The 18,483-nt window shown below is 30.5% G+C and overlaps 1 long non-coding RNA gene across 1 annotated transcript; it reads right to left on the bottom strand.

Moving 5' to 3' along the window:
• Positions 1-10,555: 10,555 nt before the first annotated feature.
• Positions 10,556-14,432, bottom strand: LOC146999158 (uncharacterized). Its single transcript, XR_015041436.1, has 2 exons — positions 14,259-14,432; positions 10,556-10,776 (listed from the first exon to the last, which is right to left on the bottom strand). It is a non-coding gene; the product is annotated as an uncharacterized LOC146999158 (long non-coding RNA).
• Between the last annotated feature and the right edge of the window lie 4,051 nt (positions 14,433-18,483).

Here is an 18,483-nt window from a genome sequence, read left to right as displayed (position 1 = left end):
CTTTTTTTTATTACTTTATGTATTTACAGGATCATTTTGAGGAATCTCAATTTGAGTCACTATGCAAAGATAGAAAAAAACTAAGAAAAACTGCAGTACCAACACTCTTTAGCATTCCAAATCCACCACCATCTGTAACTGACAAGAGGATAAGAGAAGTAAGATGTCCTAAGCCAAATACTGAAGTGGTAAATTATTTAATATTCTCCAAAAAAATTGTTGAAAAAATCATTGTTATTACAAATATATTAATTCATCCAACCATTGTTTAAAAAAATAATCACAGCATAACATGTTTACTATTTCTTTTTGAATTTAGGAAACTCTACCTGCTTCAAATGAAGAGTTGTTAAAAAAAATAGAATTCCTTGAGCAACAGCTTCAAGAAAAAGATGCAAAATTGACATCATTTTTGTCCGATGAGCAAGTAGGAGCCCTTGCTGTGCAGTCAAAAAGGAACTGGTCAGAAAAGTCCATTATAAAAGGACTGAAGATGCGATTTGCTTTGGGCAAACATGGATATAATTACCTCAGAAGTACTGGATATCCAGCACCATCGTACAGTACCTTGAACAGGAGGATTAGGGAAATAAAAATAAATTTCGGCATTTTAGAAAATTTGTTTTTTTTCCTCAAGACAAAAGTTCATTCATTGGATGCTCTTGATAGGAACTGCTGCCTTTTAGTTGACGAAATGGAAATAGCTTCATATCAAGATTTTGATACATCGTCTAAGTCATTCATTGGAAATGTTACGTTAGGAAAACCTGCAGTTGCTAAGCATTACACTATTGTAATGCTTAGAGGCCTTAAAACATCATGGAAACAGATTGTTGCCAATGAATTAACAGGGCCTTCAACATCAGGTTCTGACATGAAAGATCTAATTCATAGAACTGTAGTAGCAGCTACAGAAATAGGTTTAACTGTAAGAGCCTCTGTTTCAGATATGGGAAGCAATAACAGAGCAATGTGGTCGTCATTGGATGTATCTGTCTCTAGGACAGATAGGAAGACAAATTACAATATTGGAGGACCTGATGTTTTCATTCACAGTATTGCAGATGTACCACATCTCATTAAAAACATGAGAAATGCATTTCTTTCAAGTATTATGATATTACCAGAGGAATTTCGCCAGCAGCATGCCTTGCCATCGAGGATAGTATCTTCAGTGTATGTGAAACGACTCTGGTCAAGTGAGATAGAATCAGATGCTGCCCTGAGATCTCTACATCACTTGAACAGAGTTCATCTCTTCCCAACACACTTTTCCTCGATGAATGTGGCATCTGCTGTGCAATTGTTTTCTGTAAAAACAGCTGCTGCTATTGAAAAAGCAGTTATTTTACACCAAAATAACTGCAAAAGAAGCATTAACTTCTGCATGGTGGCTGAGACTTGTAGCAGAATGGTTTACAATTATGACTGCAAGGCATCCAAAAAAAGGCATCACTATCAAAAATCAAGATGAGAAATTTAATATTTTATTGAAATTCATTCATGTGACTGAAACTGTTCAGTTTGGAAAAGCATGGAAGCCATTTCAAACTGGCATTATTATGAGCACATTGAGTGTTGTGAAACTCTCAAAAGAATTATTTTCCGAGGGGTTTACATCTTTCTTACCAGGCAGGTTGACACAAGATGCGCTGGAAAATGCCTTTTCACAGATTAGACGAAAGTCGGGTGCAAAGCCTACTGCTTTGCAAGCCAAGAGAGCACTGAAATTAGTGTGCCTATCACAGTTCATTTCGGATATCAATAATCCAAATTATTGTTCTGAAAGTGACCACAGCCTCTTTGATGCTTCTGAATTAGAGGTTGCTATCAGAAAGGAGGTCTTGCATCCTATCTCCAATTCTGTAGTGCCATCTACCTCTTCTGCAGTGGCAGTGAAACGTCGCTTGCCCCCAGCTGTGGAAGAAAATGATATACATTACATCGCAGGAGCCATATATAATAAGTTGTTGAAAAAAAAAAGCATATGTGAAAATTGTAAAACAGCTATGACCATTTCAGAGGACATGCTGGAACCTGACATACCCGAGCATCGCACAATTCTTACAAACACAGCAATAAAGGTGGACTGAAGGTCATCTCTTCAGGAATGTATCGAATATGTAGGGAAGCTGAACGAGAATTTCAAAAATGTAAAGATGTACTCCTTCGTTTACAATCAGCCATCACAAAAGAATTAGTTGAAAGAATAATTGATAAATGTACGCATGTGGCCATGCCAGAATGCTGTAATCTTAAGAAAGTAATTATTGATAATTTTTTTATTACTAGATGCAAAGGCCTTACACAGCATCTTATCAACAAAAGAGCCCATAACGTTTCATATTCATCAGCATCGGCCAATAAGAAACAAAAAGTAAAATAATTTTAGAAGGTATGTATGTTTTATATTAAATAATTTATGTGTTTTATGTAATATGTATTACTTTTTCCTAGGCTACGAGTATATAAATTTCTGTGTTTGATGTTATATATGTTACTTTCTGCTAGGCTATGAGTATATTATTATGGTATTATTTTCTTGTTTCTAATATATAGAAATATAGCATATTTTCCAGTATAAAATTTCAGTTAAGTTTTACTTAAAAGTATGGGAAAGCAGATTTGTTTCATGCATGATCTTTATAATACTGGTATGAAATAAATGAATTTTAATCTGTAAACAATTTTTTGTTAATATTGAAATGTGTTTCTTTGGATACATTTTTAGGCACTTGTGGATCATGTCAGACAACATGCAATAGAGAAAAGTTGTCCATGTGCATAAATTTTCCCATTGTGTTACTTCATTTTATCTAAATTTCAAGGATAATTCTTTTCATTTTTATATGGCATGTTATCAGTATAAAGGCTAGTGAAAATAAATTGGTATGTGTATCTGTTTTTGAAGTGTAATGCTTAAATAAAAAGATGGTGTGTGTTTCTTCATTTAAACAAAATTTCAAGGATAGTATTTTTCAGCATTGTACTGTTTGTTATTTCTCAATGTAAAGGGTAACAAGGGGAAAAAAACTGGTATGGTACATCTGTTTTTTAAGCATGATAATTTTATTTATTTCTTTAGTGATGCATATATATAGAGAGAAGGTATTTGGTCCAACTGAAGTTATAATAAATCTAATTTTATTAGATCTCTTTCTCCCGTCAGGTGCAGAAAATTTTCAAATGCAGAAAGTTTGTTTGCAGAATTAATTCATTTCTGATAAACTTATTATCATTAATTTTTTATATAACATGTTATTAAGTTACACATTTGACTACTGTGTAATAAACTTGTATTTAGGGCAAAAAATTAACTATTTTGCAGCTGGTGACTAATATCATATGCTTCTAAGAATATTACTTTTAACTTTTTTCATAATTTTTGTATTTCAGGAACATGAAACTGTTATTTTGATATACTTAAATAATAAAAGTGTGTATCTGAATCAATTAATGGATACAAATATTTTACAGTTATTTTTAGAAGATATTTGCCATATCGCTTCTAATAATTCATAAAGTATGTTAAAATATAGGTAAATAATTTGGTGCAGAATTCAAATTTAGGGTTTGAAATATAGTGAATCATGAGACTAAATGATTTTTATTGTCATGATTTGCCTGGGCTTAAGAATGTACTTTTCGCCCGGTGGAAATTGTCATCAAACTGTCCTGAACAGGCTTTTTGTTGATAATAACTTCCAGGCTTATCAGTACCTCCATTTGAGTGGAGGGTATACAAATATAGTACCCAATTTAAATTACATTGTGATTATAATAATATTGTGGTATTAAATAAGTGATTATAATTACAATTTAGATAATTGTATTGTAATTATATTACATTGTATCTGTGAACTCTTAATTTCATTACTTTATGCAATTATGTTGTAAGTGCATAATCTAATTGCAATAATATAATCTATTCACAATTACAAAATAATTATAAATGCAGTTACATCTTAAATAGAGGCCATTTTAATACTTTTAAATTTTTGCAAGATAACTTCCCATTAAGGTTCATTTGGAGGAAACTATGCAAATACTAAAAAAGAAATTATGCTAAATTTACATATTTTGTACAGTAGTTTCTTGTTATAATGCTGTTCAATATATCTTCAATACTTTTGTAAATTTAACGACATTCATTGCAATCACTGTGGTGCTTTAAAAAGAAGTTTCTTAGTTATGCTTTCTAATAAGAATGTGTTAAAAATTAAGTATTATGTATAATAACTAGCAATTAAAAAACCTTGACTGCATGAAAATGCTGTTGCTGTGTAAAATAGAAAATAAGCTTATGAAAGATAGAAATAAGCTATTTTATGACTATTAGAAATTTTGAATATTAGAAAATAAGCTATTTTATGCTTTGAAATGAATTACGTGGGGTTAAGTCGTCCTTTTACAATTTAAGAATGTGTGTTAACCACATTCTTAAATTGTAAAAGGACGACTTAACCCCACGTAATGTGGTTAACACACATTCTTAAATTGGACAGGTTTTATCTAAATTATTAGTATAAAATATATAAACTAGGAATTATTTTGTAACATAACTCAAATTACAAAATTCATTCTATATACGTTCAAATTTATTATCTTTTATGGAATAACTGTTTTTTAATTTAGGTAAAAATTGGATTTTTAGAAGTATTACAAATACAATGCAACACAAAGGTGATCTGATTAGAGAGGAAGGACTTTTTATTACGGTTTCTAGTTCGTATTTATATTACATTTGGTGAAAATCATCCAAAACACAGAATGCTGTACTTTCTTCTTCCATATATGTTATGAAATATTTCACACATTTAAAAGAAAGTGTTTCTTCAGAGTCTTGCACAATTATTTCCATATACCTCAGACTAAAATGACAACATATTCTTAAGTTATTTTTTTAGTATGAATTTAGTGTTTTTATGGAAATTTTTGTTAAAATGCCATTAAGATAAATTTATTTGCACACTCTACGCTTGAACTATTTCCCCATTTGACACTATTGAAAGTTTTTATTCATATCTTATTTATTTTAGTCTGCTAACAAAACTGAAACATCTAAAGAATAAGTTATTTTGAATATGTTTACAAAATATACGCGAAATTTTTATTTAAGTGAAAACGTCTATATACTATTCGAGAATTAATAAATTATCCGAAAAGTTTATGTGCGCTGAATGCCGCGCGTCTATAAAATAAATCTTTAAAAAAACAGCAGACATTCAGCCAGCGTGTGCGATAAACGCGCCAAAATTGGTAGCGCGGACCCTCCCTCGCCAAGAGAGAAAAGTTAGTGATTCAGCCTGGTTTAGAGGAGCCTTATCCGAAATGCTATCGAAAAATATCAGATGTAGATCGAATGAAGTGAGTGAAAATATGAAAAGTGTGTGGAAATATGTTTTTTCTCATTGCACATTTTTGCAGCTTTAATTTTCATATGGATATAATCTCGACAGAAATTGTAAAACTCAGACATGATTTAGGCTGTGACTCGAATGCTACCACTATCATGAATTGTATTCAAATGGAATCTCAGCCTTGTAATGTATTTTGCAGTAATTTACAAAACAGACAATCTTCTTAGTAGAACATAAATTTTATTTCTAGTTCACGGTGATAGACAAATTTTATACAATTATTAAAGTGGCAAAATTTTCATACTACTCCTAGCTGGTAAAATCTTCAGAATTCTCATCTTTTTAAAACAATATCTCACGTTGCTAAGCAACGGTTTAATACAAATATGGCGTTGCCACTTCAACAATAATTATATTTATTTATTAAATAACAAGATATTACAACCTCTCCCCCCCTCCAGATAAACTTTAATTTATATTTTTATAAGTTTACGTTTTTTTTTTTTTTTTTTTAAATTTTTTTATATATAAACAACAATATCAGCACAATACAGAATTGAAATACAAGATATAACACAATAACATACACTGAGGAAGAGAGGAAGGAAGAAAATATTTTTTTATCTATATAGGGGCGAATTCAAGTGCAACGCTTGTCATGGTAATCGCACTTGCATTGCAAAACCGAATTCAAGTGCAACGCTTTTCGGACACGCCTACTGAAAATACGTCACTACCATAGAGGAATTTTGCGGCTACTCCTGACCTGCCGCAAACTCTTAACAGCGACTGTAAACAAGATGGCTGAAGTGATTTTGCTCAGACGTTTAAGAAATCGGAGAAATGCTGATCGAATCCCTTGGCATTTAAAGAGACAGTCGTAATGCTTTTGAAATGGTGGAGCGTGAATTCATCAGTTGATTCAGATTAAATCGTTTTGCTTCAATGAATTGAAACCTTTTCTGAAGGCAACTGCCAATGGATACTCTGCAAAAGCAGGTTTGTTTTTACTTCAGATTATGAAAACTGAAATACTTCTGGAAATGTTTCCGAATCAAAGACTATGCTTAAATGACCTATTTGAGAATATTATATATTTTTATACGTAAACACACAAATTTTTAATGTTATTGTATCAGGATTCTTTCTTTTTCATCCCGTTTTGTTTCGTAGTAATGATCGAAATCGTTAATTACTGCGAATTTTGGAATGCAGTAATAATATCACCATTAATTTACCGTTTTAATTACTCTAAAACGTAATCTCGGAGAAACTGTTTCTCTAACAGAAATTATGCATATGCCTGTCTTTGAGATATATATATATATGTATATATTAGGGATTAGTTTTTTGGAATATTATATATTTTTTCATGGTTTTAAATACGTGCATTTAATTTACATATGCTCTCAGAATTTCAATGATATAGTAAACTAATTCGCAGCAATAATTAATCTTTGATATGTATGCAATTAAAATTTCATAATTTAAATTAACTTTATATGAAGAGAGAATATTTGTTAAATTCAAATTTAATTCTTTGCAGCAATGGCACATGAGAATTATTTAAATTTAACTTTACTTTTTATTCTTATGAAACAATGTATATATATATTCTGTAACTGTAGGGAAAAAAGCATGAATTTTTCTCAGCTGTTTAAACAGTTCCCATGTGTAAAATAGTATTTCATCCCCCAAAATATTAGTTAATTTTCTCCTAATGTATAATGTCTTGCCTGTTCGTACAGTGTGATTAATGTCATGGTAATTTTGGATACTTTCTATAGATCTTGCATAATAACTACACATGTAAGTTATATACACATTCGTAAATCTCTTATGATATGAAAAGTTATTGCAGACTTTCACATAAATATTAATAACTTGATATTCTCATAACAGGTGACTTACCTTACTTCCGTAGACCATGAGCAGAATTAAATAAACTTATAAGGTTATCATACTAAATTACATGAAAAGCAGCATGACATAAATAAATGCAAAGAAATTAAATGTATTTACTGTACTAATAGATTATTATATTACACGACATTGGTTTTGCCCATGTATAATGGGAATGAAAGCCAGTTTTCCATAGAAAGTCCTCTACAGAGGCATCTGTTTTCTTAAGCAGATTGCTTTTACCACATTTCAGTGACCTTGATTTAAGTATGAAACTGGATAATATTTTCTTTCTGCATGAAATGTGTTAACTGAGTTTTAGAAATGTAAGCCATCTTGCAGTTACTGTGATAATACTAATTTTTGGTACCTCCATATTATACCATCAACCATGAAAGTTGTGCCAATTGCTGCTGTGGAATTCCGAGCCAGACATTTGTATACAGCAGTTACAACAAACCATACATCAGTCTCTCTGCAGAATACATGAAATAGCCCTGCTGTGAAAGTATTGGACCCACTTTGTGAAAAAACATTTGTTCATTACTACTGTTTTATTTGCGGTCAAATTTTACCAAAAGCTCATTTTAGAATGCTATGAATACAAGTTGTCTACAGGTAATTGTTCCAATTTCTTACTGTTTTGTTCGCTATTTCCACATACAGTAGATGTTAATTCTCTCGACCAGCTGTAAAAGAACTGGAATGCAATCACAAATGTGATTCTACCTAGCTTACCGAGAATTATTTTGGGTTACATTCAAATGAAACCGCAGATGTTGCAAGTGTGGTGTGATATTATTTCTTGTTTTGTCTTCATTAACCGGAAAAATAAATTTTCCATTAATGGTGAAAAGGTAAGAAATATATGATAATAAGTATAATATTATAGTCATTTCAAATTGCTGCAAGAATGTTTTATTATTATTATTATTCAAATAATAATAACAAAAAGCTATCTATACTATAACAAAAAGCTATCTATACTATAGTGAAGTATTGATATTAAATAATACAAAAGCTTTTAGAATCACCTATTTACTACAATTTAATGAAAAAAGGGTAGATATATTTTTTTTTTTTTTTTGTTTTGTTTTAACGTTTTATTGCATATTTTTAATAATGAAAAAACAGTGACATATTTTTGTTAAAAATGGAAAGTAAACTCCTTAAAAAGACTGATTTATTAATATATCAACTATATTCAATGTTAAAAATATGCGTATTAAAATTTCAGATGAAACTTTCTTTTGACTTAGGATTTATGTTTTTCTAGGTATGGGATGCTGGTCTGAGAGTTCTCTATGCTGTAGGACAATGGCCAGGCAATACTCATGATGCATTTATTTGGAGTTTGAGTGGACTCGAACAAAATGTAGATAGTATTTTGTCGCATCGTGCATATCTTTGGGAGATAGTGGATTATAATCCCATTTTATCACGGGAATATCTCTATAATGAGAAGCACAGAAAAGTTCCTGCAGCTATAGAGATCAAATCAAGATTTAGGGTACTGTACGTTACTGGTGGAACACTATTGTATTTACAAAGCAAAATATGTAAAATGGTCATATCTGGTGGCCATTTTACATAATATATGCTTAAGGTATTGTGTTGAAAATCCTGAGATTGATGTGTTTGAAAATGAGTTGGTACGTTCAGAAAGTTTTCAGTCAGTGCATGTTGAAATTGCATTGCACAATGAATTAATTTTAAATTTTGAAACTCGATAATAAAAACCCAAAGTGGGCAACAATGAACCTCTGGCAAAGGTGAAACCCCCTTCATGGATAATAAAGAATATATTAGGAAAAAATTACTTTCATAATATATTCTTGGGGACCCACAAGCCATGGTTTATATTTGAACCTGTAACTAAATTCACAACCCTAATTGATTTTAATTGATTATAATAATCCTAAATAATTTTATTTGTTCTGCTTTCAAATGCATACTGACAACTTTTATCATTATTGTTCTTCCCTCTGAATTTCTTGTTTCCATCATTTATGTTTAAAAACTCTTGACTACCAGAAATAACTTAATAGACTCGATATATATATATTTCAGTGTTGGTATGCCAGTCATGATTTACAATAGTAAGTCACTATGAATTAGCATTGCACTTAATTTATCTCAAACTTAGCAATAAGATTTACTGCATCAAAATTCAGTTTCTTCCAAAAAGTCAAATGTTTCCCTTCCGTGAGACAAGATAGAAAATTTCCATGTGACAATACACATTTAATAGCATAAGAACTTCATGCATATTTATTATAGTACAAGTTAAAACTGACATATTCTGTCAAAGATATTTAAATGTATTTGCTAAAAGCAATTATTTCACTCTATACTGTTTATGTATACCCAGGCTTCTTGGTGGTGGGCAAAACAAATATTGGACAGTTCAATTTTCCTCCACCATTCCTGTGAGCGTATTCTTCGATTAAGCAGAGTTTTGCTGCAATTCCTGATTAGCATAATATGTAAAGAATAAACAGCCTATGATTTATGCCTCCATATCCTCTTGTATTATTTAAAGAACATACATTTTTCCTTTAATTCTAGATTTTAAAACATTAAAGTAAGGGAAAGATTGTTTGCTCAATTTAGATTTATATCATAATTACACATTCACTATAATAACTTACTGCATACTTACCTCAGTGGGTTTGCCATTAAAAGAAATACATTTAAATAAAATCATGAGTGTATAATAAATTGTTTTTCAGCCAAAAAATGAGAAGGGGAAAATAAATACAGTCTGATTCACTCAACATTGTTATTGTAAACTAGACATTAGGCACACTTTAATAGTTGTCATCTTTAAGTTACTCTGTATTTTTAGAACTTCGAAATTAGAATGCCAATTTTATCTGCCATTGTTATGGAGCTGCAGGATATCGAATGTTATTTCTTCAATGATAAAAAGAAATGAAATTTTTAATACCACATCTCATTCATATAACTTATTAACATAATTGAAAAACAATTTAATTCATTTCATGTTATATCTGAAAATTAAAATTTGTAATACAATTCATACAGGTCTTATTCCCATTTCCTCCAGGAAAAAGATAATTGCTGTGTAAAATGCATAAATATTTTCACGAGACTTATAATAGTGGTATTAAAATTATTATAATGTTTATGTCATATAATGGATCTGTGAATTTCTTTTAAATAATTTTCATAATCACAAATTTAATAAAATTAAGAAAGTAGTAAATTTTACAATTAAAATATGAATCCCGCACTGCAGAAATATATACAAGAATGAAAACACTGTAATATTTGAAATGCATGATTTATTTTTTTAATAAATTAATAATTATATTTTGATTTTCTATGACAGCAGTCTGATTTGCAACTGATTGCTTATACAAGTCACATATTTCACACAGTACATTAATATATTCTTCTGCGTTTCAATTATTTCCTTTTCTGCAGCTGTAATATCATCTCTCTTCCTTTTTTCTCTTCGGTCTCCTGCTTCGAATAGTTGAGCTTCTATCTGAGGGAAAATTTTAAAATATTCATTCAAATTCAAATATTCTTAATTTTTATATTTCATAATGTAAAACACTTTTTATAATTAATTAAACAATGAAACTTCTCTAAAAAGGAACAATTCATAATAGTGATTTCTTTAACTTTCAATTTTTTTCCCTTTATAATTTTTAAGACTTTATAGATCAAGAGGATTTAATGATTATTATTTTAAAATCTTGTTCTTAATAATAGACATACTCTGTATATAATGTTCACAATAAAAGAATTGAAATAACTCTTTTGTATGAGAAATATTAATTTACATCTGTTATAATTAATTTATACCTGCGGTTCTCAGCCGGTGGTACGCAAAGAAACAAAGTATTTTTAACTATTAAATTCAAAAACCTCATAAAGAAAAGAATAGTTAATAGAAATTTCCTTTGATCGAAATTGACTCGAAAATTTGAATGACACACTTGTTAACTTTTGGCTGAACCGAAAAAAAGAATTTAAAGGCATTTCAAATAAAGCTATTAAATTTGTATTGTCTTTTCGCACAACCTGTTTGTGTGAAAAATGATTTTTTCCATGTTAAATTTGAAATATAAATACTCACCAAAATAAAAAGTGGATCCTAATTTACCATTAAATGAAATAAGAGCAGACATAAAGAATTAAATATAAAAGTATTATAACTGAAATTTTGATAATCAAGTGAATAATTAATTTAATTTTGATAATTAAGTAATCATCAGTTTTTAATCTAATAGTTTTTATGTGTACATAATTAATACAAAGAGTGTGCAAATGGCAATATATATATGTTTTTAATATTTCTATTAAGGAATTCAAAAATAATCATTGTAAAATTAGTAGTGGTATTAATGTTTTTCAGTTTTTGCTTGGATGGTACACAATAAGTCAAGAGGTTGAAAACCGCTGATTTATACCATTAAAGTTTTTCTGTTGGAAGGAAAAAGAAAAGAAGAATCCAGAAAACAGATTTTATGTAATAGATACAAACTTGTCATTCCTAAATGTCATCCTCGTGATAAAAGTGTGGAATTTTCTAATGTAAAAAAGAAAAAAGCATAAAATAAGCACAATTTACTCAACAATCTTGACTGAAATATACATGCTTTCAGAGATAGCATAAAGTAAGAAAAGTTTACTCAACAATCTTGATTGAAATATACACGCTTTCAGAGATAGCATAAAGTCAGAAAAGTTTACTCAACAATCTTGATTGAAATATGCATGCTTTCAGAGATAGCATAAAAGAAGCACAATTAACCTCAACAATCTTGATTGAAATATACATGCTTTCAGAAATAATATACAAAGCATACTGCATAATCAAAGTTATGAGTTTATATACTACGAGATACTATACATGTCTATAATATACCATGTTCCTGTACACCTAACACCTCGTCCACAATTTTCTATACAATTCATTAAAGATAGTTCCTGAAACATAACTGACTTAAGAGAAACATGCATACTTCTAATTTATGCACAATAATTTGACAAACATTGATTTCAGGTAAAGAGCTACATGTATTATATCAAAGAAAGAATGAATAAGTGTAATTTGCCTTTATTCTACAAATAGTTAAAAACATTTACATTAAAAAATAAATGAATTATACGTAATCGTAGCAAATTTTTAATGAAAAACAAAACAAGAGTTGTAAACTTAATACAGTTTTTGTCAATATTTTACTCTCTTAAAATTTATATAAATGTATAGAAACTTGAAATGCATACCGCATTTGGCTGGAAAACTTGTGGTATTGTACTGTACTCTAGGGAAAGGGAAAAAGTATACAATGAAGCAATCATAAGAATAAAAGATATTTGCATATTATTGAAACCACCTTAATAAAAGTTACCAAATTTTCAAAAATGTGCCAAACTCTGGCAATGATTATGCATCAAAATTTTTCAGGTAACATGCTCATGACAATTTTTCATTCAAGCAATGTCACCATTTTCATATGTGTTCCTTATGTTGTATTTCAAGTTCCAATGGTTTTTAGATACGAATAGTTGTTTTAGATTAATTTCAGATTTAAAATACTGCTTGTGGAGCTTACCATCAAAAGAAGAAGCTGTGTTAAAAGTTCTGCAGGAATAGAATATTTTAGTACAAAAATTTCTAATGGAAAAAACTATGAGATGAATTTAGTACATAGACAAGGCATGCAGTATCAAGTTTATGTAATTCTCTGATTTTTTTTTTTTCTTTTTTTTTTAGTGAAAACTGATCACGTGGCACAAGCAGTGAAGAACAGTGCTAAAAAATTAGACAAAAAATTTGTGGAAAATGTATTTTTTTAAACTATCATATAATTTTTATTTAATAATTCAAATTAGTATTTTAAAATTTGTTAAATGGTTTTTCCTTTGATATGTTATAACGTTTTGCCAACTTTGATAAATATTGATAGTTTGGTTATGCTAAAAGCAAGCTACAAAAACAACGTACTTCTCCTGATAAGTATTTTTCTCTTTTCATTTATAAAGACCACCAAACTGATCCAGGTATTTGTATTATTATGTAAGTACCAAAACATATTGAAGAATGCACAATGAAAGATGGCAACCAGTATGTTAAAAGATACAATTAATATATGAAATGAAAGAAATCTTATTTAAAGAAGACTTTCATTATCAGCAGAGAAGCATGACACAGTTACAGTAAAGAAATTAAGCTTTTGTTTCTGCACTTGTAGCTTTTAATAGCAAAAAATGGTTTTTTGAAATTTTATGAAATAAATATATCTGAACATAACTGATATCAAACAAGAATGGGTCCAAACTTTCACTTAAGAAGCAAAAGTGTACTGTAAATGCACAATATTATGAGCAGAACACAAAGCATAATTTATAAATTAAACCTTTACTCTGGATGTATATATTACATTAATATCACATTAGAATTAGCACTTACTACAATTCAGAGTTTCATATAATTTTTATTTATTGTATTATATTGAAATACCTTTAATTTCATTTTTATATTTTCCCAACAATGTACAATATAAACCTTAAAATTGCTCTTAACCGTTGCATCACATAATGAATGTCTAAGGGAAGGAATGCCTGCATGGAAAACTAAGGAAAATTTAGTATTCATGTTATACATTGAAAAAATGAAGAGAACACTCATGCAGCTAGCTTTTTCACCTGGATTTTAAGAGAGACTGGGATAGCAGTGTTCAGCAGGCTTGTCTGCTTTCACATAGATGGGCTTATTAATTACTATATAATTCAAGAACTAGTTAAATTTCATATGGTAAACATGCCTACTGTCACTGAAGAATCATGCATCTGCATTGAACAATAAAAATATAACACAAATTTGAATTTTAAACTAAACTTACTATTAGAAGAATAAAAACCAAATGCTGTAATTTGAAAATGGGAAAAAATTGTGGTTTATATTTAAAAAAGCAAATATTTTTGTCTGAAAAGTAAAATATATTTTACACACACCTGTTGCTCTAGATTACTTTGGAGGGAATCTATAGGATAAAGTAAATAAAGTTGTACACATTACATTACATGTCTGCATATTTCCTTCGTTTTCAGGACTGAAACACTTCGTTACACCACACTACAACGCAGTAAACACTTGACCATAAGCTCAGAAGAATCATGGGAACTGATGTTTTTTGTTTACATCGACACGCAGTCTCATTGGATATTGATGTAGTTTATCGGAGAAGCTCTCCTGGCACGAGAGCAAACCAGCTCCCCATTGCAATTTTGACGTCATCAGTTACGAGAGCGGTAAAGCGTTGCACTTGAATTCGACTTTAGCAGCCGATAGCAGGAACGCCTCTTGCGAGCTAACATTTGCAATTTATCAGAGCGTTGCACTTGAATTCGTTTGAAGAGAAACAAATTATTTAATCAGGCCAGGGAGTACGACTTAACTCTACATTTGTATGGTTTTTTACCACTTCGATGAACGATCGTGTAATTGTAGGGTTGTAGTACTAGTGCCCATCTCATAAGTCGTTGATTTAGACTCACATTATTTCTGAGCCAAACTAAGGGATTCTGATCGGTCGTGATGAGGAATTTAGTATGCCCGTCTAAGGGGCGAATTCAAGTGCAACGCTTGTCATGGTAATCGCACTTGCATTGCAAAATCGGATTCAAGTGCAACGCTTTTCGGACACGCCTACTGAAAATACGTCACTACCATAGAGGAATTTTGCGGCTACTCCTGACTAGAGCTACTAGAGATACAGGCTGACTCGTCAGCCATTTTGAATCTAAGCTTTAGGGTTGCAATTTAGGTGTGGAGCGGCAACTTTGGCTCTTTAGCGCTGTCCGCTAAAATTTAACCTTCTCGAAAATCCGAATTTCATCTTTTTTCTGCACTCCTATAAAGATGTGTGGCTTTTTCCCCTTCTTTTGTCTGCAGTTCAGATTCTTTCGCGTATTTTTTTTTTTTTTTTTTTTTTTAAATTGCTAAATTTCTTGTATGATTCAAGTTATTTTAAAAGTTTTTAAAACATTTTCACATATCATATTTCAAATTTGTATTTTTAGTTAAAAATACTTTCTTTTTGAATTCCTTTATTGAATTTTCAATTTTTCTTTTAAATACACGTATAATGTTATTTATCTCAAAATGTATTTTTTGACAAGAGCTTTCCCTCAACCACATTCTTAATATGGTTGAGGGAAATCCCTCAACCTCCATTAATTCAGGATAAGTTTTAATCTTTAATTTTTGTTTTTTATTTTTAATATGTTATTTGAATTTTGCTCACATGGAATCAAACGTCTATTACTGTAGCAAATTTGTTAAAAATGTTATTTTGTGTGTGTTTCCAAAAAAAGCTGCTAAACACTTTATGATTTTAAATACTGATTCAAGATATACACCTTTAAATTATAATGCTTTTAGAATGAAATGCAGAATGCTGTAAAAATTACTTCAATGCTCAGATGACTGTGGGATTCATAGATTTAATAGAGTAAAAAATTCCATTAAATATTTTTTTTTCTTTATTTAGCTAAAAACAATATTAAAATAATACACAAATAAATAAAAATAATACATTTACATACAGAATTTACAGATACTATTTACTTATAAGTTTATTTGTTGTTGATGGTTACTTTTTATTATACTTGGAAAAATTATACTTACATACATATGCTCTTAATATTACACGTATCTGAATATTTAAATGATAATTCCATAACATAATAAGATTCAATCTATATCACAGCAAAGACAATACTTAAATCACAGTTCTTTTTATTAATTAATTTGCATAAGTAAAAACATAAAAATATTATTTAGCTTCAAATCTATAAAAAAAGTCCTCCAGTAACAAACATATGACAAACACATATAGTGAAAATAAAGATAAATAAATAAAAATGTTTTGCTTTTTGGTTTAATGTAGTGCAATTCAGTCTATTACATTCAAATTTTATTAAAACATACTGCAGTAATTGAATTTTTTCCATTATACATCAAACAGCTTTATATAGAATGATATTATATTAGTTTTACTTTTAAAACTAATATAATATAATTAATTCTCATTTATATGCGGAGATGTTTGAATAAATGCAAAAAACCATCTGAATAAATTTTAGCCAACACTATTCAGATAGTATTCTTGTTTTCAAGGTATATCATTTTTATTTTGTTCTTTTTCCATTAAAGGAGCTAATCTAAGACCACAAAGGTTCAATAATATTCAGGTCTGGTGACTGTGGTGGCCAGGGGAGATGGGACAACTCATCCTCGAGCTCAGAAAACCAGTTCTGGACAATGTGAGCTGTGTAAACAGGGGCTTTGGCGTCTTGGAAGACACCATCACCATCGGGGAACAAAGTTTGTACCATGGGATGAACTTGATCAGCCAAAATGTTCACATAAGTCTTGGCAGTCATGTGCCCTGACACAGTTATCATGGGGCTAGCAGAGAACCGCGATATGGCTGCCCAAACCAGAACAGAACACCCGCCATGTTTCACTCTTGGCAACAAACAGTCTGTATTATAGGCTTGAGATGGCGTTCTCCAGACGTAAACTCGGCCAGAAGTGGGAAACAATGTGAAAGAAGAATCGTCAGACCATATTACTCGCTGCCACTGCTCTATAGTCCAGGCTTTATGACTTAAACACCACCTTTTCCTGTTACGGGCATTAGCATCACTGATGAGTGGCTTCTCAGTTGCAGCACGGCCAGCAATTCCCTGTTTATGAAGCTCCCTTCTAATTGTTTTGGTACTCACAGGGTTCGGTAACACAACATTCATTTCAGCAGTAACTTTTGCAGCTGTGGTCTTCTTATTTTTCGTCACAATTGCCCTTAATGATCGTCTGTCACGATCACTCAGGACACACATTCGTCCGCCCTGTGATTTAGCAGATGATGTTTTTCCTCTTTTGAAATATGCGGAATAAATCTTCGATACAGTACCTCTTGAAACACTAAACACCTCGGCTACCTTGCTTACGGAAGCACCTACCATACATGCTCCAACAATTTGCCCACGTTCGAAGTCTGTTAACTCTGACATAATGCAATGACAACCTCACATAACAGTACTCCGACAACAACTGAACTGTTTAGCACATTTACGAAGTTGTATAGGTGGCGTCAGTAGTCAAAAACACCAGCGCCACCTACATATTTCATTAAAATCAATCTTTCTTTTCAAACATGCATTTCACAAGGTGTTTCCATATTTTTGTCCATCCACTGTATCTCATTGATATATTATAAATATAGCTTAAACATGTTTTATGTGCATACTCAAAGGGGGTGGGAAGTAAGCCTTGATTCAAAATCTGTTTTAAAGCAATAAGTAAATAAATAAAATACACTGGTTCTATTAGAATGTCAAAAAATACTGTTATATATTCTATAAACAAATCCAAATTATCACATCATATTATATAACCCTGGTACAAAAGAAGAAATGTCTGATTAGGAACATACTCTATTTATTTGGTAAAAAAGAAGAGTAAAACATATGCAACATCCCATTATGAAAAATCCTGCAAGCCATTACAATACTATAAGACATTGATTAGTAAGGTAAACATCAGTTGATCATTCTTTCACAACAGCAATAAATGTTTCATTTAAAATTCCTAATAACATGCCAAAACAGATTCACAATTGATGCCTCATTTAAGGTCATACAAAAGTAAATCCGATTTAGCTGACTATGAGATCTCCTATTGTAGAGGACTTTCTAAGGAGAACTGGCTTGTATTCACATTACACATGGGGAAAAACCACAAAAAAACCAACCATGCAGCCAGCCTGTTCGGAAATAGAACAGAAGATGGAACTCCCAGCATTCAGTAACTTTAACCATTCAGCTGTTGGTGGGCCTAATTATTATTCGAAGAGACAAACAGCAATTTTTCAGTGACAACTACTCTACTTTTTTACAGACAGAACTGAACAGCAAAAACTTCTTAAACTCTTGATTAGATTCTAGTTTACTTTCTTTCTTTTAAAAGCAGGAGATGCAAAACTTTGCCGCTGCTGCCTTTTATTTTGAAGAAGCTTCTTGAGACCAATTCCACGGGCAGTCAAATAATATTTTATTATCTTTGTTTTGATATTGCAACAGGAGGGAATATTTACCTCGCCTGCTTTCTTACAAATCATTTTAACAAATTCCACATCCATAGTTACATTTCCATGTATTATTTCGTCTCAAA

The sequence above is a fragment of the Stegodyphus dumicola genome, chromosome 1 (assembly GCF_044657685.1).
Source record: "Stegodyphus dumicola isolate Sdum_Otavi_A_Nest chromosome 1, ASM4465768v1".
NCBI lineage: Eukaryota > Metazoa > Arthropoda > Arachnida > Araneae > Eresidae > Stegodyphus > Stegodyphus dumicola.
Note: the sequence above shows the minus strand (reverse complement) of the source record. Positions and strands in the feature narration are given on the sequence as shown.